Source organism: Gorilla gorilla, chromosome 5 (genome assembly GCF_029281585.2).
Source record: "Gorilla gorilla gorilla isolate KB3781 chromosome 5, NHGRI_mGorGor1-v2.1_pri, whole genome shotgun sequence".
NCBI classification, from domain to species: domain Eukaryota; kingdom Metazoa; phylum Chordata; class Mammalia; order Primates; family Hominidae; genus Gorilla; species Gorilla gorilla.
Window position 1 is genome coordinate 95,671,049 of NC_073229.2, and position 27,591 is coordinate 95,698,639.

Sequence of the window (27,591 nt, forward strand, 5' to 3'; positions counted from 1 at the left end):
TCAACTTCTGTACTGTCCTAAGGAGCTACAGATAACCTTAAGAAACTAAGATTCTTATATGAGAAGAGAGTCTAATTTATACACAGCGAATCAGGCCAAAGTTGTGTCACTTGCTGATTTAAAAAGATTACTTCCATTTTTTTTTTTGTTTTCACATTTAGATTAGGAGGCTTTCCTTATTCTGTCAGAAATACTCATAGGTGTTAGTGAACACTGTTGGGTGTGTTTCTGGATTAAAGAAGTGCTAGGCCAGCAAATTAAATCTTTTGATCTTTTGTAAAGAAAAGAGCTCTATAATTGTAAACTCTTTCTGTTAAGAAACTCAGTGCCCTTCAACCATAAGCAATCTTAGGCCCGTATAAACATTGATTTTTTTGAATTCCACAGTTTCTAATTTCCCTAGTTAATATCTTGGTGTATACATATAGATTTTCTGAAAATAACACAGAAAAATTCTACTGCTCAAAACTGGTTCCATAACAATTATGCAGCTTTTTATAATTGAAAGGTTAGATAGACAGTTTTGTTCTCTTAATTTTCATTTGTTTTTGTTTTAAAAAATTAACATATATTTCATGTTAATGCATAGTTATTTTTAAGTTAAGGGGTCTAAATACTTTGCATGATTCTCACTGTCCATGAACATATAGTACAAAAGTAGTAAGAAAACACTAGTGAATAGTAATTCACTAGTAGTGTTATTGTTTTAATAGTTAACAATCATCACAGGTTTACTATGTTTTAGGCACTTTTTAAATGTTTTTGTATGTAATTATTTTAATCTGCACAGCTTTAAATCACTGGGGTGACAGAGATTAGTAGTTTTCCCCCCAGTATCTGTTCTCCCCTCTTGCTATAGTGATAAAGTTTTAGCAAGGAATGTGGCATCCCTTGAAACTAGATGTGGCCATTGACTAGGTTCTGGCCAATGGGATTGTGAGTGGGAGTGATGTGGGAACTTCTGGATCATACTCCTAAAGGAAATGAGGACATATTCCCTTTTTTCTTATCCTCTTCTGCTAGCTAGAATGCAGATATCCTGGTGGCAGCTGGAATAGCCATCACGGTCCATGAGATGGAAGCCACCTTTTGAGAGAGCAGAATAAAAAGACACAAGGAGTCAAACTCCACAGAATCATGGTGCCACCTTATCAGCCCTTGACTCCTGTATTGAAGAGAAGCAAACTTCTATTTCATGTAAGTGGCTATTACTTTTGTTCTTATTATAATGCAGCCAAACCACTACCGTAACTACTGAAGTCGATACCATCATCATTCTCATTTTAAAGTTGGATAAACTGAGACACACAGAACTTAAGTGATGGAGTGGCAGAGCCAGGGTTTGAACCAGAAAATCTGGCTTCAGAGTCTTCCCTCTTAACCACAGCCCTCTACTTTTTTACTTTTTCTGATGAGATACTATGTATATTTGTGTTTAATTAATTTTAACATGTGATTTTCTGCCATTTGTGACTTAGGGATGGGAGGATGAGAAGTGTTTTCTTTTTGGTGTTTTTGTTGTTGTTGGTTTTTTCTTTTTTTTTTTTTTGCCTTTCTGCATTTTCTATCAGTGAAGAGATCATGATGTTGAAATCAATCTGGATGTGTCAGATTCATGCAGGGAAGGATGGTGAGGCTGACAATGGAACCAGAAACAGGGAGGCACAAGCGATGATGTGCAGAAGATAGGGATGGGGAGGTAATGAAATGGAGACAGGAATGTGATTAAAGACAGCCAATTTCTGCGCAGCTGATATAGAAAGCAAATAACAAGTGTGTGATAAAGAGGAAGGAGATAAAGTAAGTATTTTCATATCACTGACAGATCTGGCCCCATGTCAGGTGCAATCAAGGTTGCCTGCATCTTGCAGTTGGTCCTACTAGCTGCAGGTACCCTGGGACAACAATGATCCTGCAGCCTAAAGAAACGCATAATGTTCTCGAAACTTGAGTTTCAGTGTGACCTTCTCTACAGGAATCTTTTCAGCTTTAGGCCTTCTGGGGAGGCCTCAGAACAGCATTTCCTGAAGCTTCATTTAAAGATACTGTTTCGCTCCCCTGTCTGTCCTGGCTTCTTCTCCTTCTGTCAGCTTTGTGGCAGCAAAGGCGAGATAACGCTTGGTATTAGAAAGGTATGATGCCTAAAATTAGAAGACTCCGAAATCATTTCAAATTGACCCCTCACTTTTCATATAGGTTGACCTAAATTTCATTTCAGAACAGAGATTCTTCCTCTCACCACATAATTTTTGAGCATGTTTCTTCACTTTTCTCTATTTCATTTTCCTTAGGTGTGAACAAAAGACTTGAACTAAGTGAGTGCTGAGGGCATTTACAGGAATAGCCTTCCATGGTTTGCTCTTCTCCATAGCTTTGAATTTCCAAACCACTGAAAAAGAAGTCATAAACCATGCATTTTCTTCAATACTTCCTTACTCTTCACTGCCTCAGTTACTTAGATAATGGGAAGTTTTGTGTGTTCATGCCTTTGTCTAAGAAATCATGAAAGAGGAAGTGTATTATTAGAAAAGGTGACTTCTATTTACTTACATTGCGACTAAGGCAAAAAGACAATTCCATCTTTAGGAAAGTGGATCTGTTCCAGGGAGAACAATGAGAAGATGTATCTGGACTCCACATTTCTGCCATCTGGGCCTGCTCTCTCATTGAAAAGAGAATTTCCTAACTTCTAACTTCATAAACGTTGCTCTAGGAGAGAAGTAGTAATGACCCTCACTGACAAAGAATGCAATACAATTCAGAATATGCTTGATGCAAATCATCATCAAGTTGATAGTGCTTTACACTTGGCAAAGTGCTCTCACACTACAAGTCCCCCTGCCCAATGTGGCCAAAACACAATGAATAAAATATGATCCCCACTCAGAAGTGGCCTATAATCCAGGGTAGAAAGTAGACACACATACATAAATAATTCTAACTCAAGACATACCCCATTTCTGCATTATTAGAGGTACAAAGAAAATGCTAGCAGAACAGCAGAGGGGGAGGTTACTCCCCATAGGGCTGTAGATGAAGGTTTCTTGAAAAAGTGAGAACGTGTCAAGGCTATTGCTAATAGCAAACATAACAAGTTACTTTACCTATTTCTTTAATTTCTTTTGATTTTTACAATAACCCAAATGAGGACGTAGAAGATGAAGAAAAAATTGGAAAATGCAGGGAATTTGTTGTCTTATGGTTACAGATAGAAGGGGTTGATGCTGTTATTCACCCCAGAGAAAACCACAGAGTTGCCTGTGTGAGAAGCATGTAGATTTTAGAGCACTTCCTATAATTGGAGAGTGTGCCTGATGACTTTTGACTTGTAGGCACATAAAGTGAATTTTATGCATGCTTCAATCTATATTTTAAGTCTGACCATACCTAACTTGCTTATCAACAGTAGTCATTTTAGTATAATGAGAATATGTGATTTTTCCTTTTATTTATTTTCCAAATACAATTTAAGGGTAAGCCTTTAATAGAGATATAAAATAAATAAAAAGAAATAAAAAATTAAAAAGGAATAGTGACAGAGTAAAAGCAAGAGAGTGAGACATGAAAATGTTTTTCATATATAGGTTTCTTACATTTCATTATTTTGTGAATGAATGTATTGCAGTGCTTATCTTGATCCTTGAGAGTGCATATTGTTATTAGCAGACTGTCAGCTGGTGGAAAGGGTACAGATCCGGAGACTTAGAAAGCTTAGATTTTAATCCCGGTTCTCTTGCAAAAAGGAAAAAGAAAAGAAACAAAAAAAATCTTTTGGTAATATGCAGTTATGTGCGTCCGCCACCTTTCTTCTTCGCTATAGTTCTGTGTTTTTTGTTGTTTTTTGTTTTTGTTTTTGTTTTAGACGGAGTCTCACTTTGTCGCCAGGCTAGAGTGCAGTGGCAACTGATGTTGGCTCACTGCAACCTCTGCCTCCCGGGTTCAAGCCATTCTCCTGCCTCAGCCTCCTGATTAGCTGGGTAGCTGGGACTACAGGCGCGCGCCACCACGCCTAGCTAATTTTTGTGTTTTTAGTAGAGATGGGGTTTCACCATGTTGGCCAGGATGCTGTCGATCTCCTGACCTCGTGATCTGCCCGCCTCGGCCTCCCAAAGTGCTGGTATTACAGGCGTGAGACACCGCTGCTGGCCAGTTCTGTGATCTTAATAAGCCATTTAACCTCCGCCTTAGGTAGCTTATCTGTTGAGCAGTCATTTCCCTCGTCAAGTGCTTGTACAACATTGATAAACATATAATCTGATATTTATGTAAAGTAGCTATTTTAAAAAAAAATGTATGGCTCCTCCCTCGAATCGCAGCCTCTGGGACCAGGGTCGCTCCGTCCGTGCTCCGCCTCGCCATGACTTCCTACAGCTACATGTAGCTACAGTTGTAGCTACAGTCCTACAGTCGTAGGCCTTCCTACAGTCGTAGGCCATGTAGTTCTTCCGGGGCCTGGGTGGTGGCTCCGTGAGTTTTGCGGCGGAGGTTGCCTTTCGCGCGCTCAGCATGCACTGGGGCTCCGGTGGCTGCGGCGTGTCCGTGTCCTCCGCCCGCTTCGTGTCTGTCCTCGTCCTCCTTAGGGGGCTACGGCGGCGTCTTGGCCGCGTCCCACGGGCTGCTGGCGGGCAACGAGAAGCTCAATATGCAGAACCTCAGCGACCCTCCGGCCTCCTACCTGGACAAGGTGCGCGCCCTGGAGGCAGCCAACGGCGAACTGGAGGTGAAGATCCGCCACTGGTACCAGAAGCAGGGGCTGGGCCCTCCCGTGACTACAGCCACTACTACAAGACTATCCAGGACCTGCGGGACAAGATTCTTGGTGCCACCATTGAGAACTCCAGGATTGTCCTGGAGATCGACAACGCCCGTCTGGCTGCAGATGACTTCCGAACCAAGATTGAGACGGAGCAGGCTCTGCGCATGAGCGCGGAGGCCGACATCAACGGCCTGCGCAGGGTGCTGGACGAGCTGACCCTGGCCATTACCGACCTGGAGATGCAGATCGAAGGCCTGAAGGAAGAGCTGGCCTACCCGAAGAAGAACCATGAGAAGGAAATCAGTGGGCTGAGGGGCCAAGTGGGAGGCCAGGTCAGTGGGGAGGTGGATTCGGCTCAGGGCACCGATCTCGCCAAGATCCTGAGTGACATGCGAAGCCAATACGAGGTCATGGCGGAGCAGAACTGGAAGGATGCTGAAGCCTGGTTCACCAGCCGGACTGAAGAATTGAACCAGGAGGTCGCTGGCCACACAGATCAGCTCCAGATGAGCCGGTCCAAGGTCACTGACCTGCAGCGTACCCTCCAGGGTCTTGAGCTGCAGTCACGGCTGAGCATGAAAGCCGCCTTGGAAGGCACACTGGCAGAAACGGAGGCGCGCTTTGGAGTCCAGCTGGCGCAGATCCATCCGCTGATCAACTGCATTGAAGCCCAGCTGGGCGATGTGCGAGCTGATAGTGAGCGGCAGAATCAGGATTACCAGCAGTTCGTGGACATCAAGTCGTGGCTGGAGCAGGAGATCTCCACCTACCGCAGCCTGCTCGAGGGCCAGAAAGATCACTACAACAACCTGTCCGCCTCCAAGGTCCTCTGAGGCAGCAGGCTAAGGGGCTTCTGCTGTCCTTCGGAGGGTGTCTCCTGGGTAGGGGGATGGGAAGGAAGGGACCCTTACCCCCTGCTCTTCCCCTGATCTGCCAATAAAATTTTATGGTCCAAGGGGGAATATATATATATGTGTGTGTGTGTGTGTGTGTGTGTGTGTGTGTTTATATATATATACGTGTGTGTATATATATATATATGAAAAACAATACATGCTCGTTGTAAAAATGTGGAAAACATGGCGAACTAATCAGAAATTCATAAATATCACCCATGACTTTACCACCCAGGGAGATCCACGTTGCTTGCACTTTGTTGAATCTGCTTCCCATTTGTACTTCTGTTTCTGCATTTCTCCAGGCTAAGAAAGGTGAAAGCAGGGAATCCATCTGCCTTTATCCGACTCAATGATCCTGGTCAGGCAAGGAGGCACTTAACGTTCTGTTGAGTGGATAGGAAATAAGCATGGTTTTCTTATTCTCTCTCGCCCTCTCTTTTTTTTTTTTTTTTGAGATGGAGTCTTGCTCCAGGCAGTGCAGTGGCATGATCTCGGCTCACTGCAACCTCCGCCTCCTGGGTTCAGGCAATTCTCCCGCCTCAGTCTCCCGAGTAGCTGGGATTACAGGCACATCACCACGCCTGGCTAGTTTTTGTATTTTTAGTAGAGACGAGGTTTCACCATGCTGGCTAGGCTGGTCTTGAACTCCTGACCTCAGGTGATCCGCCCACCTCAGCCTCCCCAAGTGCTGAGATTACAGGCGTGAATGGTTGCACCTGGCCATTTCCTTATTATCTTTTTCAAAACTCTTATTTGTGACTCAGGCTGAATTTATTCCATGCCTTAAATATAGGCCTTTATCAAAACTTGGTACCTCTTGATTTTTTTCAGGGCCTGGCTCCTGTTTACCATTTAGTCTCCCAGTTATCTTGTGAGGCTTCTAGGACAGACTTCCCCTGCCCTGGTGCATACTTGTAGAATGATAGAGTGGTGGATGTAGACAGGCCCAGGGAATCTTCTGCTCTCTTCTTTAGTTTCCAAGAGGGAAATCCAAGGCATCCAGAGGGAACTGGATCAAAGTTATAGAGAAGATTCTCTGTGGAGCCTGGACTCACCTTGAAACTCCTATAGCCCCCAACCCCAGAACAGAACATCTAGAACCTGATGATATAGTCGATCTTGAGTTATTCCTGTCCTTGTGTAGAGAAGTCAACTAGAGTTTAATTTATATCTCTACTCCAACTTATGAAGCATTTCTTTGCTGATACAAGGTCTGATTTAGATTTTTTAGGATTTTCTCCCCACTAACACTACAAAAAAGAATCCTTAGGGGTCATCCTTATAGCTGTCACATTGACCTCTGTTGACCTTAAGTTTTCCTCTCAGAATACCCTGAGCTGCTTCATTTGCATTATTTCAGTCTTATTTTTCTGTTTTTGGTATTACATGTTCTGTCATCTGTAAACATTTTTGTGAGCATAGTCTTTAACACAGGAATAACCAGGAAAGATCTGAAGAATCCCAGTCAGCAGCCATGGTATGTAGTAATTCATGTTAGCGCCTGAAATAATTGTGTTCATTTTAATGGAATTGATATAGTTTAGGCATAAATCTGTGTTGTTTTGGTGCTCAGCTCTACAAAAAACGTCTCCCTTACAATTAATTATAAGAAATTTTCACGTCATAAGAAATAATCCTCTGAAGTATATTTTTGGTGTGGAAAGGCAGGGAGAGTCCATCTTCCATTCATCCTGAGTCTTCTGTCAATTGCTTCCTATGAAGATGCCAGTCGCTCAGTGATCTTGATTACAGGCTTGATTCTCAAGGCCCAAGAGCGGCTGAGCGCATTAAAACACACACTTTGGATGCTAAACAAACCACACAGTAATTCCGGGAGAGTCTTAGAAACATTTCTGCTTCGCAAAGGGCTTCAATCACATAATCTTCCATTTTTGTTTCTTTGTTATACATTTTTTTGTTTCTATTTTAATTTACAAATTAAAACTGTATACATTTATGGTGCACAACATAATGTTTTGAAATATGTATATATTGTGAAATGGCTAAATCAAGCTAATTAGTATATGCATTACCACACATACTTATTAATTTGTGGTGAGAATACTTAAAATCCACTCTCAGCAATTTTCAAGTACACAATACATTGTTATTAAGTATAGTCCCCATGTTGTACAATAGCAGCCTCTTCAATAAATGATGTTGGAAAACTGAATAGTACTAGGCCCTTATCTCACACTATATACAAAAATCAACTCAAAAATAAAGACTTAAATGTAAGATCCGAAACTGTAAAGCTACTAGGAAAAAAAATTATGTTTTTAAGAATTTTTGTGCAATTTGTGTGTTATTATTTTTCAATATGGTGCACTTCCTTATAATACGTGCAGATCGTTAGTACTGTATTCAAGTGTCAGGAAATTTTAATAAAGTAAGGAGATATATATTAAAGGCCACATATCTTCAAACACATTATGCCCTTCAAATTACTTCCTCTCAATCCTAGCAATGATCGAAATTAATCTTTGGTCATTGGGAAGAATGTGGCGGTGTCTCTTTTAGCAGCAGGCACCAGTTGCAACACGACATTGACCATGCAACATCAACTGAAGCAGCCGCCAACTCGCTAGCCAGGCGCGCTGGTGGGTCTCCGGCTTCCCCATTGCACTGTGCGCGCAGCGGCGGCGTTTCAGGAACCCAGGCCGGCCGGGCGCTCCTTCCCTACCAGTTCATCCAGGACCGCAGTTGCGCTCGCGGAGCCAGTCTCCGCGCTGGCGCCGCCCCACTGTAGCTTTCCAGCTGAGCTTTTTAGCCTCTGGTCCCCGCACAGTGAAATGCGCTTGGGGAAGGGAGCAAGTGGTGGTGGCGGCGGCGGCAACCTAAGAGGCAGAAGGGAAGAAAGGTGCAAGGCCTGCGAGAGTTCCCCATTGAAGGAATTCCATTTTGTGCCTGTAGACCGTGGGAAGCTGGGGTCTCCCAGGGTGGAACTGCGGGGCGCTCTCCTCCCCAAAACGCAGAGGACAGGCAGAACCAGTTGCAGAAGGTACCGCGGGCCCATTTCCCACTCGCCACCAGAGTTCAGTTCGGCAGAATTCTAACCCCACTTCCAAGAACCCACCATTGGCCCCTCTGGTTGATTATGATGATTCACTAATTTTCTGTTTAAAACCTGCAGCATTTTCCCAATGTCGGCACTTCTAAATAATTTATCCCCCCCTGGACCGTTATGGAACCTCCATGACCGACCTACCTCTCAGCCCCTTATTTATAGCGTCCTAAAATACAAGGTGTTTTAAAATCCTCAAAAACATGACTGGCTCTTTGAATGCATTTGGGGCAGCCGCTTTCTGGTATTGGTGTGTTAGACTTCTGTCAAAAATACAATTACAATGCAGTTTAAAAATATTGGTTTTTAGCCTTTTTTCCCCCTAGTAATGTACAGCATGAATCACACTAGGAGCATAATCTGGAATTTTAACCTTGTTAATTAACATAATTTCCTCATCACTTCTGTGAGTCACGATCATATGAAAACTGCTGAGAGTTAGAAATAAGGTACAATGCAACACACCTTTTCTAAATGCAGATCCCAACGTCCTCCTCCCCACCCATTACAATTTATCTGGGGATTAATGGGTAAGAGTTTAAAACCTTGTAACTATTAGCGATGGGAGCAACTCGTGAAAAAAGTTGCTAATTTGATTTGGTTCGGCGCTTTATCAATTCAACTAATTTGAAAAATAATGTTAAACATAATGCTGAAATGTAAGTAATGCCTTTTGCTGCCAGGGAGCAAAATCCAAGTGGGGTGTGGTTAGAGATGAAAATACAGACAATAGAAGATTGTGGGTCAGGATAAGACATTGAAAGAAAGGACCTGGAGTTTCCAGTTCCCCTCCCTCTCCCAGAAGAGAAGTTCAGCTGAAGGTGTCCAGTTGTCTGCCCATCTTAGCAGGTGACATTTGGGGAAGCCCCCTTCCAGGGGCTGTGAGATTCCAAGGCACCTCCTGCCAGGGTTGCTTCCACCTAACAGTCTTTTCACTGTTCAATGCCCCTTGTTACTTCTCTTGCTGACCATAGGGCTTGGCCCATCTTCTTAGGCTTCCCGGAGCAGAAAAGGCAAGAATGTTCCAGCTTCTCCTGTCCTGTCTCCAAACAACTGTCCTGATCTTTTAAATATTTTGAAGATTTCCAACTCCATCATATAAATATAGAAATTGGAACAATTCTACATCCAACTACATCCTTGGGTTTGAATTCTGGCCCTGTCACTTACAGCTGTGAAAGTTTGGACAAGTTATGAAATCATTTCAAGCCTATTTTCTACATTTGTAAAATGGCAATAGTAATAGTGCCTATTTCGTAAGGTTGTGGTGAGAACTAAATGAGATATTACATGTAAAGCCCATGCTCATCACATGATGAGCTATCAATAAATATTATTTCTTTTATTTTGTTGTTGGCTTCACTTCCTAAAAGCTGTGTTATTTTGGGCACAGTTCATTCATCAAACGGAAGAGGGGCAGGTAATAGTAAAATCTATTGTTGGTGTTGTTGTGAAGATTACATTAATGAGTGAAAAGCATTTAGAACAACACTGGGCTTATACTAAATGCTAAAGAATGTTAACTAACTTTATTCCATTCATTGATGTTTAGATCTAGACCCTTAATTAATGGTGGACACAGAAGGAACACAGAGTCAGTTCTCTTTTCTGTTCTGTAGGTGTTCAGTGGTGAAGAATGGAGCACATAGTCTTCCTTCAAGAAGTCCCAGACTGCTGTTCTCCTCAGTGTCCACTATCTACTTCCAACCTGCTTTCCAGGCTGCACCACTAGGTCTTGCTCTGACCTGAGGGAGGGACTAAATGGAGGTAGAGTTAGTGTTTGTTTTGGCCCTTACTTGAGGACTGGAAGACATGCAGGGGATACCTATTCCGAAGACACAGAACCATCCTAAATGTATGAGATATGGAGTGATTTGGTGTTCTTAAGGGACACTTATGCTTCCCCCTTCAGGCTGACTGGTCGTGGATATCTATTTTCTAGTCTTGATTACTTCAGTTTGAGGCTCTAGCACTTGCTAAATCACACAAGCCCTTGGGAGGATGTATGCTGTTAAGTTGTCTTCAGTCAACATTCCTCAATTCCTGCAGCCAGGATTGACTGAGCATCTGGTACGGAAGGTTGGGTATTAGAGGCCAGATATACGCTGAAGAGAGCCTATCTGGTAAGCCCCCTTTACACACATCAAAGGCATCCTTATAGCCCTTTATTGGCATTTGCTTTGCAGATTATGTAGTGGTGCAGGTACAGTGAACCTAAAGGTGCTGGGTTTTCATGAAGGAGAGAAGGCAGGCCAACCAGATAAGAGGAGTGAAAGAATGGTACCCAAAAGGTCCTTCTTGACATTTTTTTCTAACTGGGTTTTCACAGCTGGCTGCTTAAACACCAGGTAGGGCATGAGAGACAGGTGTCTATTCTGCCACTTATCTAAAGTTTCCTAATTGCACCAAAGCATACATAATATACACTTTCGAGAGGCAAAGCTCAGCATTTTAGTCCAACGGCCTGAGGAAACAGATACCCCTTGATCTGGAAAACGCTGTTTCTCGCTCTTAGGGTTCAATGTCGCTCTCTATAGTTGTTTTGAAAATAGCATCACAATTGCTCACTTGGCATCAGGAATGGGGTGGTGATAGGGTTGATGAGAAAGAACGTGTTTCTACTATAAGTTAAAATATTTAAAAAATATTTGGATGTCAGATCTCCTTGGCTGCCAAATTCTTAGTTCAACTTTCTCTTTATTTTCACTAAAACTGAAGGCTTTTCTAAAGACAGAAGGCAGAGTACTTCCTGACATCTAGTACTAGATTTTTGCCTTATTGGCTAATGCTTTAGGGTTAAAACAGAATTGGCCATGTGGTTATCTGAGAAAAACTTTTGGTCTGTTTAGTTTGTGGAAAGAAAATTTTTTTATCCCTTTTTAAGGATGATGAAGGATGGAAATGAGAACCAACTCCCTAGAAAAATCTGCAAGACGGCCTGTGAGATACAGATACTTGCCTCCTCAATGTAGGCAGACTGCTGAGTGTTTTAGATCCAGTGATTACACAATCTGTTACAACATAAATAGATATCAATTTTAAACTAAAAATGGATTTTGCTAGTGGGTCATGTGTAACAGCTCTCTCCAAATAAAAAAAAATCTGATTGTAGTTAACTATGAGAATTTTAGCAGACTAGAACTATGAAAAAGATTAAAGAGTCTGTTTTCCATACAGTATATCTTTCTAAACCAAAACCAAACAGCTATATGTGCATTAATTTTCTGAATAATCCTGGGAAAGGTCTCAGTTATGCTGGTGATTATATCTGTATAGAAATGATTGAGTATTAAGACACTTTTTTCTTAAAACTATGCTTTTACTTTCATGGAAACTAACCCAGTGCACACTTAATTGGGTTGTTTGGTAGGGAAGATTTTAATCAGCACTATTGTAGGAGAGAGTCAAATTCTTGGCAGGGCCTGGAAAAGAGGGTCTGAGATCCATGGATACATCCATAAATATACTTATCAGATTTAATGCATAACACACAATATATGTGGAAATTGCACAGTCTATTTGGAAACACCAGCATTGCTAATATCCAAAGAAATGAGAGAAAGGCTTTGGCCTAAGTTCCTGGAACATTTGTGTGATCGCAGTTTTGAGTTATAGGAATAATTTTGCAAAAGGTAAAGGGCTTCAGAAAGACCACCCATCCCTACCCTACAGTGTTTAGTTAAATAATTCATAACTTTCAGCCACATTTAATTAATTTTCCACCTCATTACTCTTAAAAATGCTATCTCATATTGAATAATGACTTTGTGTTTATTTGCTGAGTAGACAAATTGAGTCAGAATAAAGTCAGAATAAGGGCTTTAAATTTGCAAATGTAGAAAACTTATTTAAACAATCTAAAAAAGAAAATAAGAGACATAATTTATTATATAGCATTTAATTATGCTATTTAAGAATGTTCACACAAATTTAAAACAGAATTTCTTAACCTGGGCCTGTGAACTATAGACCAATTGTTAGGCCACACAAGGTCTGTGAATTACTGATATTATAAGCAGAATTTCAAATGTGTGTTCATATGTGCTCTTTATTGGGTATAGATTTTCTCACTTACATGAGATTGCCAATGGTGTTCAAGAATTTTAGGAAACCCATTTAAAAACCACCAATTTAAATGAGCCATGCATGCCAAATTTTAAGTAAAAAAATATATGTAGATAATTTGTAAAAGTTGCCATAGAATTAATCTTTTAAATGATAATTGAAGGATATCTGAGAGCATCTCTTCAAATAAATATTTTTCTTAAGTGATTATTACAAGCAAAGAATGCATTATGCTTTCTTGGTGTAAGGTACTGGTTCCAACATTTAAGGCATGGACTTTGTCACACTGAGTAGTGACATTCATTGGTAAAATTGATAGCATGAAAAAATAGAACAAACTTGCTATCTCAGGGAACTGAATATTTGGATTATTGAAGAATTACATAATGTGATAAACATGGATAATTTTTTTTAGCAATTTAGCACATATCTCTCACTTTTGATAAGTACTTCAGAGTTTCCCAATCACTTTCATATCCGCTATCTTGTTTGAGCTTCACAACTACCTCATCATGCATAGATTGTGGGAATCCTCTTGTTTTTTGATAAGCAAAGAGAGGTTGTTGCATGAGTTCACCACAGCTAATATGAGCCAGATTTCAATGTAGGTCTCCTGACTTCTAAAATTGTGGATTTTTAAAATGGCAACTTATTCTTTCTCTATGTGTAACAATAGAAGCTATTATTCTTTAGTAACTTAGAGTAGAGGGCACTCTCAGGATCACATGTTGATTGTTACTATGACTGTTGCTATCACTATATAGTTCAAAATAAAACTTCTCATGATTTAAGGCTTCTGATAATTTGGAGTCTAAGCATGGTGATAAACACTATCTCAGGATTGTTTTCTAATAAAAGTAATTGTTAACAAAGCTCACTTTGAAAGTGGCAAGTTTCGGACTCATTCATAGTCATATCAGTAAAATCATTACTTTTATCATATAGTTCCTGCCTTACCCACTCTAACACATATCCACATTTTGTTTATATGTAACATATAACAAGAAAAGATATTCATCTCTGCAAAAAGCAGCATAAAATAAATGTTTATGGAATAGGGACATTAGAAAAATTTTCAGGTGATTTACATAGGCATGTTTTGTATTATAAAATTCTAAGTTTGGTTCAAAATTATTGACTGAGTGCTTAAATTATCAGGCACTGTGACAGGCTCTAGGCATACAATGGTGAATATGATGAACCTTGATACAAGTTCTCAAGGAACTTGTATTTGATGGAGAATTGGGACTCTAAGATCCGGATTGTGTCCACTGATTTTTTTTTATATACAATATTTGTATAGTGAATATGTATGAATTTGTATAAGTCAGGATATCAGGATATTGGTAGAGACCTCTTTCTGCCAATTAGTTTCATGTTGTAGATGGAAGTTACAGAGTTCATGTTTGGTCTTTCTAGATGCCTGTCCTTTGTAAAGAAGAAAACTTTTCCTATTGAGGATAACAAGTTCTCTGGTATGAAGGATCTTTCAGCAGGGATTTGACAAGCTCTTGGAGAGTTGTGGAGGAAAATTCAAACATAAGTGAGCAGTCATTATAAGGAAAATTACAATTTTCCTCCAATTAGAGATCTCACGACTTCTGACAAACCCTTTGAACTTAATGCAGCCTTAGGTTTCTTCAACTTATGAAATGAATTAAATCTATTTTGTCTATCTACATTATAGGATTGTGATAGCTCTCTGAATAATTTAACAAATATATATTAATGTACAATTGCTGAAGATTAGCAATTTGCCTTGCCCATTTTTTGCTTATAGTTTTGTTTTCTAGAAAAAATAATTTATATTCCTCCCCAAACTAAAAAAAGAGCCCAGATTTTTAATTTCTTGATGAAATCTCATTATTTTGGAAAAAAATATTAAATATAGACTCATTGAATTTACCTTTGTTGTTGGTTTATTGACAATAATTGGAGGGAAATAAGTCTTATTAAGTTATAATTTACATGCAATCAAATTCATGCTTTGTAAGTGACAAATGATGTTTAGTACATTTATAGAATTGTGCACCCATCTAGTTTTAGAACCTCCTACCATCCCCAAAATATCCTTCAAACACATTTGTAACCATTCCTTGTTCCTCAGCCCCAGGAAACCACTGATTTGCTTACCACTTTTATAGACTTGCTGTTACTGGAAATTTCAGATAAGTGAAATTATGCATTCTGTAGTCTTTATAGTATGACTCCCTCTACTTAGCATAACGTTTTTGAGAATCATCCATGTTATAGCATTTATAAGTGTTTCTTTCATTTTAATTCATGAACGTATTGTGTGGTATCAATATATACATTTTGTTGATACATTCACTACTTTATGGGCATTGAATTGTTTTCAGTTTTTAGCTACTATGAATAATGATGTTGTGAACATTCACATACAACCATGTGGACGTAAGTTTTCATTTCTCTTGGGTAGATTGACACTTTGGAGTAGAATTACTGGAATTTACAGTAAGTTCATGTTTAATATTTTAAGAAATTGCCATATTATTTGTTCAAGTAGCTGTATCATTTTACATTTCCACCAGCAACTCATGAGGTTGCCAGTTTTTTTGCATCTTTGCCAACACTCAGCATTGTCAGTCTTTTTGATTATAACCATTCTAGTCGATACATAGTGGTACCTTATGTGGTTTTAATTTTCATTTTTCTAATGACTAATGATTTTGAACATCTTTTTACATGCTAATTATCCATTTGTATATATTATTTGGCAAAATGTTGATTCAAATTTTTTGCCTTTATTTTAATTTGGTTGCTTATCTTATTATTATTGAGTCGTAGAACTTCTTTATGTACTCTGAATACAAGCTCTTTATCAGATATATAATTTGAAAATATTTTTTCCTGATCTGTGACGTGTCTTTTAATTTTCTTAACAGAGCTTTTGGAAGAGGATACTTTAATTATGATGAAGTCCAATTTATTAATTTTGGTTTTAGAGATTTGGCTTTTGGAGTTCAATGTAGTCACTCTTTGCCTAATCCCAGGTATCAAAGATTTTGCATGTTTTCTCTTTGAAGTTTTATATTTGTAGGTTTAACATTTATGTCTATGATTCATTTTGAATTAATATTTGAAAATAATGTAAGGTATTTAGAAAATTGGTCAGGAAGACACTTTAGGAGATTGGAAAATAGTGCCTTTAGCAAGTAAATGTGTAAGAAACAAACTGCCTAAATGAGCTCTTATCTTTTCTATTATAAAATGAGGACATTCTTATTACAAAAGAAGATTGGAAGGAACTTCTGATTTGCAACATTGGAGTAGTAAGGACCAGATTTACCCTCTAACCTGAAACAACAACAACAAAAGTCAAAAATATACAAAACAATGTTTTTTAAGATACTGGACTTCAGGCAACAAAATATAGTGACCATTGAGAGACAGGAAAATGAGGTGAACCCTATGATTTCCCCAGTTTACTGCCTTGACAGAAATTCCAGATCTTGGGCAAGGAGGGAGAAACCAAGTGGAGCCCAGCAGATTTTCTCAACTAGGAAGAGCAAAGCAGTTAGAATTCTTAGAAGACACTCCTGGAAAACGGAAAGATACATAGGGAGAGAACTCTAGGTATTTGCAAACAGTCTCCTACAGTTTTCAGCTGAGTACTGTTTAGTGCATGAATGTGAGAAAACTATGCTAGGCCAGAAAAAGAACTATCCAAAAGGTTTAGTTATAACAGTTCATGTGGCTCATATCAGACCCTAAATTGTGTTTGTTCACACTGGACAGACTAGACAGTCTCATAATCCACATAGCATTAGAGAATAATTAGCTCTAAACTAAATATGACCTGGTCCCACCTAACAAATATAAAAAGCAAGGCCCAAGGGGATCAAACTGTTTCCAAGTAACTTAACTGCATCACAGGAAAAAAAAAAAAAAAACCTTAAGTACTATTTATAGGAAGACAAAAATATCCAGCAACAAACAAGGTAAAATTCATAATTCTTGAGACCTAATAAATACTGATCATGCCAAGAAGGAAGAAAATAGGACCTATGATGAGAAAAAAATTAATCTATCAAAATTGACCCAGAACTGATGTTAAAATTTTCATATGAGAACATTAAAAAAAACAGCTATTATAACTTTATTTCATACATTTATAAGTTAAGCAAAAACATAGACAATATAAAGAAAAAGACCCAAATCAAATGTCTAGAGAAGAAAACTACAAAATGGGAGATAAAAAATATACAGTGGGATAGCATTATGGCAGATTAAACATTGTAGAAGAAAAGATCGATGATCTGAAAGATATAGCAATATTAACCAACCAAAATAAAACACAGACAAAAATAATAATTAAAAAAAATCTGAGCATCAGTGAGTTGTGGGATAACTTCAAACAAAATTCTTGAATGTGAGGAAAACAGAGAGATCAAAAGTATTTGAAGAAAAATGGCCAAAATTTTTCGAAATTTGTTGAAAACCATGAACTGACATATCCAAGAAGTTCAATCAACTTGAAACACAAGAAACAAAGACTACATCAAGGCACATCACAATCAAGTTGTTCAAAGCCAGAGATAAAGAGAAAAATCTTAAAAGCAACCAGAGAATAAAGACACACACAAACACATGATATAGAGTAACAAATATAAGTTTGACATCAATATGTCATCAGAAGCAATGGAAGCAAGAAGACAGTAACACAACATTTTAAAAATACTGGAAGACGGAAAACAAAACAACATCAACAACAATAAAACTCTGGAAGTCTATACCCAGAATTCACAATGGAGACAAAATAAAGTCCTCTTCAGACCTATGAAAGCTAAAATAATTCATCACCTGCAGACCCTCACTACAAGAAATGTTACATAAACTCCTTCAGGAATAAGGAAGATGGTACCAGGTAGAAATATGAGTGTGTGATCTAAAGAGAAGAGGAGCACCAGCCACAGTAACTGTATTTATGTACATGAACTGTTACCACGAATCCTTTTGGATAGTTATTTTTCTGGTCAAGTGTAGTTTCCCTGCATTCATGCAGTGAACAGTAGGAGACAGCTGAATACTGGAGGGGACTCTTAGCAAATATGCAGAATTTTTTTCTCTGTGTATCTTTCTGCTCTCCAGTACTCTCTTCCAAGAATTCTAACTGCCTTCTTCTCCCCAATTTAGAGAGAACTCCACTTGGTTTCTCCCTCTCTGCTCCATGATCTGGAATTTCTATCAAGGCAATACACTAGGGCAGTCACAAGCCTCACCCCATTCATTTCCTGTCTCTCAGTGGTCACTGTATTTTGTTGCCGAAAAGTCTAGTATCTTGAAAAGCATTGTTTTATACATTTTGCCTTTTTGTTGTTGTTGTTGCTCCAGGTTAGAGGGTAAATTTTGTCCCTACTACTCCAGTGTTGCAAATCAGAGGTCCCTCCCAATCTTCTTTGGTAACATGAATTTTCTCATTTTCCCATAGACAAGATAAGGGCTTATTTGAGCACATAATGTGTTCCTTACACATTTGCTTGCTAGAGATACAGTTTTCCAAGTTAGTCTCCTGAGGAGTTTTCCTGATCAATTTTCTAAACAGTGGCAAGATATCTTTTCTTTGACCCCTATTGATCCTTTTAAGAACACAACAATTTAATTGATAACATTCCTTTTATTATACAGTTTTCAATTAGCCTTGGCAGCTTTCTTTTTATTGCTTTTCTCCTTTATGACTGGATTGCAGTCCCAGCAGAGAAGCCCCACTCCTTTTGTCAAATATGCTTCTGAAAAAAAGCTTTTGGGGGCTAACTAGCCTATAGATGGTTTCTTCCAGCTGCAATTTAAAGTGTTGATCTGAAAGGAGAGCCTAATTTATTTGATTTCTGATTTCTATGATAGTATAAGTCTCCCTAAGCACTGTAAAGAGTTAAGGTCAGCTGCAGCTAATCATCGCAGGATTTGAATTTCAAAAAAATGGAAATGGAAGGTTTTTATTGAAAGCCCTTAGATCTTTTGCTTCCTTTCCAAGACTTACAGGAACATTTTTTTTTTTTCATTCTCAGGGCAGAATGAAATCATTATTCAGTCTTGTCCTAAAGGAGTAAGACTTTAGCTAATACCCATTTAAAAATATTTCCTTTTCTTAGCATTATAGTCCTCATTGGATTTAGCGAGGATTACTGAGCTCTTGTTTTTATTTTTGTTTTTTATTTTTCCTTTTGTAAAATAGGTCAGCCTCCTCAGAGGCAAGTAATTCAATAAAATAGTTGTCTAACATGTGAAGTTTAAAAGACATCTGTTTAAGAGGACTAGACAAGGGGAAAAGGGAGGAAATGACCTATATATATATTAAGGCTTCTGCATACAAATATGCCCACTCATTTTGTGGATGGAGACTTACTGGCAAATCCATTAGAGCTGCAGGGGCAGCCAGGGCTCTGAGCCAGGTTGCCTGGATTCAAGTCCTGGTTCTTGCCCTTATTAGCTGAGCAATCTTGGCCAAATTACATATTAAATAATTTCTGTGTATTTCCATTTCCCCAGTAGTAGGTGGGGGTAGTAAAATCACCTCTTTCATAGATTTGATATGAGGGTAATTCAAGTTAATATTTATAAAGCACTTAGAATAATTCTTTGTACACAAAACATACTGTATAAGTGTCATATAAAATATGCATTTTAAAATATATTTACTGGGAAATATAACCATTTGTTGACCCAAGAATCACCCCATATTTGGAACTGTCATTTATGCAAATGTTATGAAAGTTGAGCTCTAGTAGGAAATTTAATTCAAATATCTGTAAAAGTATTTACATAGAAAAGACTATTGTTTCCTACATATAGGAGCTTATAACAGAACATTTTTAAACTCAAAAGTGTCTCTCCAGGTATTAAGCACAATGCTAGGCACTAAGAATTTAAAGATGCATAAGGCCCAACCTTCATTTAAAGAACACTGCAGTTAAACAGACAAATAATTGGATCACTTAAAAATAATATACAGGTGCAGTACCAACAATGTTTCCAAAGAGTACCAGGTAAGAGCAACCAATCGCAGGAGTATGGGGGTGGGGGGACTGGGAAAATAGGCCAAAGAAAGCTAACTGGAGTTGTTGAGTGTAAATCAGGCCATGAGGCAGGAAAGGGTATTCCGGGCAGAGGGAAAGAATCATCATTGTGATCCAAATAACAAAGTCAGTCATATTTTCAGCACTGCTGCAGCTCCTGATGGGTCACTAGGTTTTGGGACTAGACTCAAGCTCTGAACTTTAAGATACAATTTTATTATTTCTCCCACATGTGAGCTCAGTCTCAGTGGTGACCCATAATCACTAGATTCATAAGAAGCTGATTTTCAACCATATATCACATATGACTATACACAGAATTTGAAATCTTGCACAATAGCCAACTGACCATATGTTCACAGAGCCCCCAATTTTTAGCCTGTTTGTTGAACTCATTTAGGAAATCAAATTAGAGATCAGAATGTTGATCACTCAGCATCAAAATGGAACAAAGGTCATAGACATTCTTGGGACACATTTCCAACAACCCAGGTTAGTGGATGCCCTTCACTTTTTCAATTTGCAAATATCTCAACCTCAATGACACCTATTGCTCCTTGAGGGTTAGAAGAAGCATCCTTTTCTGGAGACAACTGAATAAAATCTGTTAACTTACTGCTTTATGGCTCTCTAGTTTTAGAATTTGTGCAGGATTATGGATTTAAGATACCATATTTCAGGCTATTATATTACAATATGATTGACTTGGCAACAGCTTTCTCTAATACCAAATCAATAATTATGTATGTTGTTTTAAAGAAATGCTATGTATTCTCGATTGGATATGGTGGGTTCATTTCTAGACAAAAAAATAAAAAAAAAAACCTTTCCCATTGTAAGTTAATTCTGCCATGTTGATATTCATCAACTGTTGATTTTTGTTAGATTTCAAAATTCAGAAAATTTTTCTTTATCTTATCTCTCAATTCAGAGGCTTTTTAAATTTTTAATTTACTTTTACTTTTGTAGCTGACTGCTTACTGACTAATGCATTTTTACTTCTAGGGCCAGGCAATGAAAGAACTGCTTAAATACGCATCTCTGGTATGCAGAGAGTATTAGAATTAAAGCTGAGAAATGAAAACCAAAACACTATGAGAGAGAAAGTTATTATACTTCATTTTCAAACTTCAGACATAGAAGAGAAACCCCAAATGTACTATATTTTCATTTCTTGCATCTTTCTTCTTTGGTATGTCACCCAGGCCAAATTCATGCCCTGTCCTCTTTGACACCTTTAAGTCAATTTCTTACCATATAAACTCATTAAAAGTTGTTCATGTTTTTTGAAATTTTGTCTTGCATTTAATAAATCAATAAGTAATGATTTCCCAAGTTGAACATTGTAATATCTACCAAAAGGGAAAGAATCATCTGTGAAAAACATAGTCATAGTTCTTTGTCATTATGGATCTCAGATTATTACTGGGGATACAAAATACATATATGAAAATATATCAAATATTTTTTTAATTAAACATCAGTATGTAAAAATTGCTTTAGTAGAGAATATAATCACTCGCATTTCAAAATTAAAAAAAAGAGTTATAACGGGTTTAGAGTAGTTCGGAAGCTTTAATAATTCAGGTGGGACTGGTGGTGACTCTTAAAGCATGGATAGATTAACCAACAAGTGGCACAGATTTTAGAAAAAGACGAGCATGAGAACAAGCAGAGATAGAAATGAGTGTGTGTTTGTGTGTGTGTGTGTCTGTGTTGACGAGCAGTCTATAATAAATATCCCTATTGGGAGAAAGAATGTTCCTGTTCTGAAAGACAGGTAAATATATTTGAACATGTAAAAATAGCTGTCATTTATAAAGTGCTTACAATGCTAAATGTCCTACATAAATTATCTCTCTTCATCTTTAACCAAAAATCTGTGAAGTAGATAGCACCATTTTCATCTCCATTTTACTGATGAGGAGGCTGGGGCTTAGTGCCTAAGGTCACACAGCCAAAGAATAGTGGAGCCAAGATCGGTACTTAGAAAGCTTGACTTCTGAGTCTAGGATACTTTTAAAGGAGAGTCAGGCCACATATTTAATGACCTTAATTATAAGAAACATGAATTCCGACCTGATATTTTAAAGTAACAGAAGACCATTATAGTTCTGAGTGACATAATGAAACTGACATCTAAAGATGAGTTGTCTATCAGAGGTACATAGAGTGATTTGGGATGAGCTCATGAAATCAATAGGGAGAAAGGGGTAAAAGTGAGGACAACTCAATAATAAAAATTATCACCACTTCCTTATGTCTCTGCATTGTTTGTAGTACTGACAGATGTTGGTGTATAGTAAAAAGTTGGGCAGCATAGCCTGGACTCCTCCCAGCACTACTCATTCCCCCATTGAGCTCTTTCTGAGGTAGCTGAAGGAGCCAGACTGGGCCCCACGTGTGAAGTACTTTAAGGCTGGAGTAATTTGGCCAGCTGTGGAGATATTATTTTGTGAGCCAGGAAATAAAATGAATAATACTCTAGATATCTGGATTGGGTGTAATTCATTGCTTAAGCATGCATGATACTCACCTTAAGGCTCATTAGACCTGGCTGTAATTCAGGATATGCCCTCATTTTTATTGACAGACACCATGGCCATGAATGTGTTTCCGGTCTGCTAAGCATGGCAGTATGATATGATTTCTGACTTTCTCTTTTCTTCTTCTACTTACTCCTTGGCTTTTAACTAAATTCTACTATACAATAGTCATTTTGACTGATTCGTGCTTTTAATGTTTTCGAAAATTCCAATGTGCTTTGACACTGGTAGTTCTGTAAAACAATGATGTAAGTAGAGAATTAAGTCCAAGCAGCAACAAATTTTTTCTTTTGAATTCAGCAGACAGAAATATTTTAACTTCCTAGCCTATGCAATATAGAAAAATGTTCGTGTTTAAAAAAGGAAAAAATAACTGAAGTATATAGGCACTATAGTCCCTGAAATTTTCTGTAACAAAAACAACAAAATAAGAATGCTTCCATGTTGTAGATAGCCATATTTTAAAACTCAATGAGCAGTATTATTGCCAAGAGTAATTAAGTTATTCGGATTTTGACCATGTGGCATATAGCTACAATAACTGTTTTAATGTCCCTTTTTACTAATTCTATCATCTATGCTACTTTGTACTTTGGAGGCTGTTTCTATTGATTATTTTTTCCTTCATTATATGGGTTGTATTTCTTACTTCTTTGTATATCTGTAATTTTTGACTGGATGACAGATGTGAATTTCATGTTGTTCAGTGCTGATATTATATTTGTTTTCTTTTAAATATTCTTAAGCTTTCTTCTGGGTTGCAGTTAAGTTACTTGGAAACAGTTTGATCCCTAAAGTTGCTCCTTTTAAGCTTTGTTAGGTGAGACCAGAGTATTCAATTTAGGACAAAATACTCCTCACACTGGGGCAATACTCTTCCAAATACTCTACCTAATGCCTATTTTATTATGATTTTCCCCCCTATTTTGGCTGGTGGGAATATGAACTATTTCCCACCTTGTGTGAGCTCTGGAGGTTCTCCTGCTTGCTCCTTGCTACTAGTTCTCTCCCTGCTCAGGTGGCTTCCTCACACACAGGTGCTCATCCGTACCCAGCTGAAGCCCTCTACCAATCTCTGGATCTCTCTCTCTCTCTCTCTCTCTCTCTCCCTCCCTCCCTCCCTCCCTCCCTCTGTTTTTCTCTTTCTCTCTCACCCTCTCTGTGCAACTCTCTTGGTCATTCTCCTCTCTCTGTGCAACTCTTTCCTATCCAGTATTTTGCTCTGCAAATTCCATCCACCTTTGCCTCTGAATTCTCAACTCCATCTCCTCAGCGCAGGAAGACCTTCAGACTCCCAGCACGGTGGCCAGGAAACACTCTGCAAGCAGTAAGTGGGGACCTCCTGGGGCTCACTTAGTTTGTTTCCCATCTCTCAGAGATCTTTCTCACACTGTCTGTTTTTTGATGTCTAAAATATATTTAGACTAGTTTCTTAGTTGTCTAATGATAGTGAGTATATCTGGTCCCGGTTACCTGTCTTGATTGAGAGTGAAAGTACAGTTATTCAAATTTTTAAATATGTCAAAAAATAAAGTAAAAATTTGAAAACTTTTGGTGCTTACAATAAATTGTTAGAGACTTACTTGTGCTCAAAATTCAATCTGGACTCACTTAGAAGATATCCTGCAAGCCCTGTAAGCAGAGGATCTCTTCCAGATTCTCGTTATGTCTCTTCACAGCGAAAATTGATGTTAAAATTATATTGTCCTACATATCAAATTTTTGTGAGGAGAAATGAGCCAAAAAAAGAAAAAAAAAAAGAATTTCCAGAACAGCGATTGTGGAAGTCTGTTAACCACATTTGGGATCGAAACAGTGGTGATATGTATATTTATATATATACGAAAACCTACATACTTTGTTTGGAGTGGTGTTATAACTGATTACTGACAATAAAATGTTTGAGTGCAATGGGTGTTATGATTAATTGGGTTTTTGGTTAAACTAATATTAGTTTGATACCTCTTGTTTTATTCCATGCATTGAAAAATTTTCTAATATTGATTATATTCCTGGTAACTAGAGAAAATTTGATGTAATTAAGCTTTTGTGAACTTAATTAAGTTTATATTTTTCATATATCTATGATTCAAGTAGTGTATCTAGGTCAAAGTGTTGAACATCAGTAATCACTTTGTAGCACTGTAGATGTGGCTAATGTGGTTTCACTGGGGCTCAGTTGTCAGTATATTGATTAGATAAAAGATATTCAGCATCCAGAAAACCAGACACAGATATATTCCCACATCGGGGCTGGCATATAGTCCAGAGGAGGTTCCAGGAGAGCAAGCAGGAAAGGTCTTGGCTAGTGGGGAGGTGACAACTAAGAATCCAACAGGAAGTAATAGATGGCTTACAAGTGGGAAGAAAGGTCTGGCAGTAAATAGAACACTCCAGATCCAGGAAGACTGTAACTTTTGGAAGACCTGGATGTAGGTAACCTGGGAAAACACATGGAAATTAGAACATTAGTCTCAGAAGAAGATGGAGTAGGGAGGGACAGGCAAGGCAGTATTCTCCAAGGAACTGGGAGAATGAGAAGAGGGGACTTAGATAGACACAAGAGTAGAAGTACCCAATGGTATTATAAAGTGACTTGATTAAAGTCGTATTTGCTACAGGGATGAGAATGTGGTTTCCCCGGCACCTTGCCTATGGCTATGGATCTGATCTGTTAAAGTGGGGTCACACCTAAACATGTAAATGACTGTAGACACCCATGTGAGAGACCTTAAAAAGAATGAGCCAGCCAGTTTGTTATAATGTTGGAGAATGTGCTGTGTGTACCATTCCTAACCCTTTAAATCAACTCCACAAAACTCCATAAACATGTGCTGAGAGGGTGTTAAAAGCTGTCGGGGCTTATCACACGGGGAATCAGTCCAAACCTCCTCTCTTTCACCTGCTTGCAATATTCCCTCATAGCAGCTCTCCATGTGTTTCAGGACTTCAAATCCTCCAACTACATACTCTCAATTTTTCTTTTGACACTTGGCACCTTGCCCTTGATTAAGGTTTTTGCTTGGCCTGGTCTTTCTGAGCATGTTGGGCCTCCCTCCAGGACATTGCTTTGGAAATTCACTCTCTGATCCTTTGCTATAGACCTTGTATGCCATCAAAGACCCTGTGGCACTGATTGGTGTGTATCCTTTAACCCCTTGATCAGTGGACAGTCTCAACCCTGAGTTATATCCCAGAAATGACTTATTTGAATAAATACCTGAGGTAAATTTGTTCTCTTTGGTTTGGTTCAACACCCTTATATTAAATATCTATTGTGAGTTAGGGCAGTGACCTAGGTCCTGGAACTGCAAAGATCAGCCTCCACAGCTGAGGAGGTTGCAATTTAGGGTGGAGAACACACAGGTAGCAGATAATTACATTAGGGTGTGATGAGTGCTTTGAAGAAATCCACAGATGCATTTGCTAAGAAGAGGGGGCCATTTAATCAGGAGGAGAGAGACATTTAATCCAGTATGGAGAGGAAGAGGTGGTTAGAAAATAGGAATGGTTTTCCCATTTGCCTCTTTGTGTCAACAAAAAGAGCATGGGAAAATTCTAATCAAATAGTTTTACCAGATGATCATAAGAAGTCTAATAATGGATTCAAAATACAGAACCATCTACAAAATACTTCGAGTGGACAGTTTTCATCATAGTGCTCTTGGGGTGTGGTTAGAGCCTAGTTTTAGAAATTACCAATCATTTGGGGGTGCTGAACATAATTTCCAGCTCTATCATTCCCGGCTGCATTCATGTCTCCAAGCCTTGGTGTGTCCTGTGCGAGTATACATAATAGTTACCTTGCAAGTGTGTCAGTTATTAATTTATTGCCTCATTTCCACATGCACTCTTCAGCATATGTTCTGTGATAACAGGAGTTTTTAAAGCATTTCTAACTTAAATTGAGCACAATGCTAGGTTTTCTTAATAGAGGATGCTGGAAGGACAATGGGAAGGAAGAGGTTTCCTGCAATTTCTGGTGTGGGATGGGGAGATGAGCAGTGTGGGTGTGAGGCCATCTGGTAGAGACTGTCCCAGCCACAGGCTCAGGATGCAGTCTCTCTGTGATCTTGCAGCCTAGGCCTGACAATGCCCATTCTGCAGCTCACTTTACATGGAACCTGGAGCACTGTGCAGCTTGTATGCAGCTGCCAGGGCCCAGAGACTCACAAAACAGGTAGTCATTCTTTCTGCATTCTCTGCCACATTCCCTTCATTCTGAAGGCCTAGCCGGTGCCCAGATTCCCACTGCATATTCATGCCACCAGTTCCTGCTCACGTGCCCACTACTTACACTCTGGAAGGTGGCCTGTCATTTGCCCAGCAACTCTAGACCAATTCTAGCCTGGCTAAATTATCAAACGTCTCCACTGTCTAGTGGTTGAACCACCCCTTCTCCAACAAAGTCTTACCCTCTTCCAAATTTCCTTTATTGTATACTATCAGTCCTGGAGTACTATATAAAATTTCTTCTTATCTTTTAGTTTCTACTTTATTATAGTTTAATTATTCTTTATATTCAACTTTCCCTGTTTAACCATTATATGGTTTCTATCTCCTGACTGGACCTGGACTGCAGCAGGATTTATCATGAGGAGTACATGAAGTAACATTTGGCATAATAAATGATAACAATTATAGCTAATCTTGTTATGTCTTCCTTCTCTCCAACAAAAACCTAAAATTCGCTTGTAAAAATATGTGTGGGTGTGTTTAAGGACTTGTCTGTGGGTGTGACTAAGTTCATTCAATGCTAGTTGTGCTTGTCCTTCAGTGTGCTACACTGTCACTTATTACCAGAAATGTAGATTTGAGGGCTTTAAAATGTAGATTTTAAAGGAAGCTTTAAGATCATCTAGTTCAACTCCATAGAAAGAAATTGATTAACAGTAAAGCCAAGAATCTTGCTCAATGTCACAGTGAATTCTGGGTGTACCTGTAAAAGAAGCCATCTATCTTGACAACCAGTCCAGGGTTTTCTCTATAGCTGGAATTTATTCTCTATATGAGTTTTAAAGACAGAATAATCTAGATGGCTGTATTAGTTTCCTAGGGCTGCCATAACAAATCACTACAAACTGGGTGGTTTAAAAAAATGGAAATTTATTGTCTCACAGTTTTGGAGGCCAGAAGTTCAACAATTGGCAGGGCTGTACTCCCTCAGGGGCTCTTTGCCTCTCCCAGCTTCTGGTGGCTGCCCCTATTCCTGGGCTTATGGCTA

The 27,591-nt window shown here is 38.6% G+C and overlaps 1 pseudogene; it reads left to right on the forward strand.

Moving 5' to 3' along the window:
- The first annotated feature begins 4,519 nt into the window (after positions 1-4,519).
- On the forward strand, positions 4,520-5,722 carry LOC101135898 (keratin, type I cytoskeletal 19-like; annotated as a pseudogene).
- Positions 5,723-27,591: the final 21,869 nt, after the last annotated feature.